Here is a 5,184-nt window from a genome sequence, read left to right on the forward strand (position 1 = left end):
TTTCCAAAGAAGACGTCCAAATGGCCAACAGATACATGAAAAGATGCTCAACATCACCAATCACTAGGGAAATGCAAAACAAGGGACCCTAAATTGCCAAAAAAAAAATTCTAGAAAAAGAGCAAAGATGGAGGACTCACACATCCTGATTTCAAAAGACATTACAAAGCTACACTAATAAGAAGCGTACAATACTGGCACGAAGACACACGTGTAGACCAATGGGATGAATAGGAATCCAAGAAATATATCCTCGCATATGTGGTCAAATGAGTTTTGATAAGGATTCCAGTAACTCCCAGTGGGGAAGGACTGTCTTTTCAGCAAATGGTGTTTGGAAACTGGATATCCACATGCAAAAGAATGAAGTTGTGTTCTTACCTTACACCACATATAAAAGTTAAGTCAAAATGAATCAAAGACCTAAATATAAGAGCAAAAAGTATAAAAATCTTAGAAGCAAACAAGGGGAAAGCTTCATGACATTGGCTTTGGCAATGGCTTATTGGCTATGACACCAAAAGCACAGGCAACAAAAGTAAAAATAGATAAATTGGGCCGCATCAAAATTTAAAACCTCTGTGTATCAAAGGACACAATCAATGGAGCGAAGACCAATCCACAGAAGGGAGAAAATATTTGCAAATGATATGAGATAAGAGGTTGATATCCCAAATATATAAAGAACCCCTGCAATTCAAAAGCAGCAGCAGCAACAACAAAAACCCCGCAAACAATCCAATTAAGAAAATGGGGCAAAGGACTTGAATAGACGTTTCTGCAAAGATGATATACATACGGGCAATGAATGGATGAAAAGATGCTCAGTATCACTTAATCAGGGAAATGCAAATCAAAACCACGATGATCTCACCTCACATCCATTAGGATAACTAATATTAAAAAAAAGGAAATAACAAGTGTTGGTGAGGATGTAAATTTTGTGCACTGCTGGTGGGAGTGTAAAACTGGTGCAGCCGCCATGGAAAACAGTAAGTTGGTGTGAAAAATTTCAATACAATTACCACATGATCTTGCAATTCTACTTCCAGGTATATGCCTAAAAGAATTGAAAGCCAGGTTTTGAAGAGATATTTGTACGCCCGTGTTCATAGCAGCATTATTTGCAATAGCCAATAGGTGGAAGCAACCCAAGTGCCCATCTAAAAATAAATGTGTAAAGAAAATGTGATATGGGTGATGTGTGGTCCTACCTTCATGTCCCTCCTGGGGTGGGGGCAGGGGCAGGAACAGGGCAGGGGCTGACGGTCAGATACAGGACTAAATGGGCCTGAGCTGGGAGTGGGGTGCACCTGGTACCGAGAGATGCCTGCAGCTGGCGCCCCCTCCCTAGTATGCTCACAAAGGCGGCTGGCAGAGGCAAGGAGGCCTGGACAGGAAACCCCTGCAGCCAAGAATGGCAGCAGCAAGTGTCACTGCAGCAGGCACTGCTGGCACCTGCTGGCCAAGCAATGCCAAGCGAGTATCACTGTGTGAAACTGAGAAGCGATTGCTCAAGACACTCCCTATCATGGCGCGCCTGAGCTCAAAACCAGATGAGAAGACCCAGCTTGTTATTAAAAGACATCTTCAATTGTATATTGCTTGTGTTTGGAATGTGGATCCTTTAAATCCTCAAGTTAAATTATACTACTGAAGAATGTGATATGAAAACATGTATTATGTGGACCCTGACCCATAAAGGCAAGGGAAACAAAAGAAAAAAATAAACACATGGGACTACATCAAAGTAAAAAGGTTTGGCACAGCAAAGGAAACCATCAACAAAACAGACAACCTACCAAATGGGAGAAGACATTGGCCAATGAGGCATCTGATAAGGGGTTAATATCCAAAATATATAAGGAACTCATAAAACTTAACACCAAAAAAAAAAAAAACCAAACATGACAAAACAAATAAACTACAACAGTTCAATTAAAAAATGGATAGAGGACCTAAGTAGACATTTCTCCAAAGAGGAAATACAGATGGCCAATAGACATATGAAAAGATGTTGCTAATAATCAGGGAAATGCAAATTAACACCACAATGAGCTATCACCTCACACCCAGCATTACAGCTATCATGATAAATCAAAGAACGATGAGTGTTGGCGAGGATGAGGAGAAAAGGGAACCCTTGTGCACATTTGGTTGGACTGCAAATTGGTGCAGCCACTATGGAAAACAGTATGGAGGTTGCCCAAAAGATTGAAAATAGGACTATCATATGACCCAGTAATACCACTTCTAGATATTTATCTGAAAAAATTCAAAACACTAATTCAAACAGACATAGGCATCCCTATGTTCATTGCAGCATTATTTACAATAGCTAAGACACAGAAGCAGCCAAAGTGTTCATCAACAGATGAATGGATAAAGAAGAGGTGGTACACATATACAATGGAATACTACCTGGCCATAATAAAGAACGAAATCTTACCATTTATACCAACATGAATGAACCTAAAGTGAAATAAGTCAGACAAACACAAATACCTCATGACTCCTTTTATATGTGAACTCTAATAAATGAAACAGACAAACAAACTAAACAGAAACAAACTCATGTAAACAGAGAACGAATGGGCAGCTGACAGATGGGAGGAGGTTGGGGGGCTGCTGCAAAGGGTGAGGAGATTAAAAAGTACAAATTGGCAGTTACAAAAATAGTCACAGTGATGTAAAGTACAGTGGTGATCACTTTGTTGGAAATCTGAAACTAATATAATAATAGTGTATGCCAACTGTAATTGAAAAATAAAAAAACACCCAAAAAAGAAAATGGAGTGATGGCAGAAGCATGACGGAGTAAGAGATGTCCCCGGATCTCACCCCTTGAAATAACAATAAGTTGAACAAATAAAATTCAACAAATAACACTCAACCTGCACACAAGCATGTCTCAGCGAATGATCTGTGCATAGGAGCTACCAGAGGTCAGAACCACCAGTGTCAGGCAGTAGATTGGGAGGAACAAAGAAGCTGCCTCTCACAACCCGAGCTCTCTGCAGGAGGAGAGGGAGGGGAGAAGGTGTGGTGAGTCCCTTGAACAGCCCTGCCTGAAACATCTGGGAGCTCCACGCAACAACAGAGCCCAGTAACGAGGGCAGAAAACAAAGGGTGGATGGGAGAGAAGCAACAGCTGATTGTTACAAGCCGCGGTTGCAAAATGTGAGGATGAGCCGCAACCACCCCCATCCGCCAAATCAGAGGACACTCCACCCTCATATCCTCCAAGACCGAACACTGTGGAGGCCTGGGGGAATTTGAGTGAATGCTACTGAAACTGTCACTAACACTGACAGGGACTGAGACTGAGGTTAGAGACTGCAATTTAATATTTACAAGAAAAAAGGCATTATTAAGACTTTATATAAAGCAAGGATCCAAGAGGCTAAGATGCCACCTACTGGAAATCAAAAGAAAAAAAAAACAAAAAAGAAAAAAAAACCTTATTAACGACAAGCTAAATGGAAAACTTTATACAATAAATTTTCTGGGGGAAACAAAAGCAGAATACACTTCCATTAATGCCCAGGCAGAGAAATATCCATTAAACAGCAGGAACAACCAAGGTGACAAGGCAGCTCAGAAAGAAAGACAAAAATCTCCAGAAAATAAGCATAAAGACCTAGAAATATACGACATTACTGACAGAGAATTCAGGATGTTACTTCTGAAAAAACTCAATGAAAACAAAATAATTCATATCAACAATTCCAGAAAGTTGACAAAACAACAAGATCAGCAGAATGAGCTTTTTCCAAAGGAAATTGAAACCCTAAGAAAAGAACCAAATAGGACTTCTGGAGATGAAGAAGACAGTGAAAGAGGTGACGAATGAAATAACAACTTTGGGAAATAGAGTCGACCAAATGGAGGAAAGTATCGGTGACATTGAAGACAGAAATCTAGATATAAATCAGAAGGAGGAAGAGAGAAACTGAAGAATGAAAAACAAATAAAAGAGAAATACAAGAACTAGCTGATGCCATCAGCAGAGGAAACATAAGAATAATGGACATTCTCTAAGGGGGAAAAAAGGAGCAGGGATCAGAAAGCATTTTCAGACAAATAGTTGACGAGAATTTCCCAAATCTAAGGCATGGACTGGAGCTTGGAGTTCAAGAAGTCAATAGAACACCCCATTATCTCAACCCAAAAAGGACTTCCCCAAGACACATTATATTAAAATTATCAGAAATCAATGACAAAGAAAGAATTCTCAGGGCAGCCAGGGAAAAGAAGATGGTAACCTTTATAGATTACCATCGGATTATTGTCAGACTTCTCAGCAAAAACCTTACCAGCAAGAAAAGGAATTACCAACCAAGGATGATGTATCCAGCAAAGCTCTCCTTAAATATGAAGGAAAAGTAAAGACCTTTCCAGACATACAAAAGTTGAGGGAATTCTCCACTATGAGGCCTACATTACAGGAAATACTCAAAGAGGTCAGCTCACCTAAAACGAAATGACCAAAAAACACATAACTATGAGTAAGATGACTTGCAGGCAGATAGAAGCAGAGGAGTGCAACCCTTCTTAACAACAGGGTATTATAAACTTGAACAATTGGAAGAGATTAACTGTGACAAGATGCTAATGAACGTTCAGCATACATAGGTACAAATTGAGACAATAACGGAAAAAGGGAGGATAAAAAAATCCAAATTTGCAAAGAAGCAAGGACATAAGGCACACACGGAGGAAAAAAATGGACTAAGGTGTATATGTAAAACTATCCTTTACATATTCATAATGGTAACCACATGCCAAAGATTCACAACTGAAGTACATAACAAAAACAAAAAAGGACCAGAGGGAAAATCCACAAAAACCCAACCAAACAAAAACAAAAACAAACACAAACTAACAAACAAACAAACACAAGGACCATGAAGCAATGGAAAAACCAAGCTACCAGAAAGCAAAAGATAAAATGGGTATAAGAAGACCTCATATTTCAATAATCACCTTAAATGTAAATGGACTGAAGTCGCCCATAAAAAGGCACAGAGTTGCAGATTAGATAAAAAAAAAAACCCAGCCATATGCTGCCTCCTGGAGACACATCTTGGTTCCACAGACAAATACAGACTCAAAGTGAAAGGGTGGATAGTGATATTTCAAGCAAATGGCATTCCGAGAAAAGCAGGAGTAGTGGCAATAATA

This window comes from Rousettus aegyptiacus, unplaced genomic scaffold (assembly GCF_014176215.1).
Source record: "Rousettus aegyptiacus isolate mRouAeg1 unplaced genomic scaffold, mRouAeg1.p scaffold_m13_p_9, whole genome shotgun sequence".
Lineage (NCBI taxonomy): Eukaryota > Metazoa > Chordata > Mammalia > Chiroptera > Pteropodidae > Rousettus > Rousettus aegyptiacus.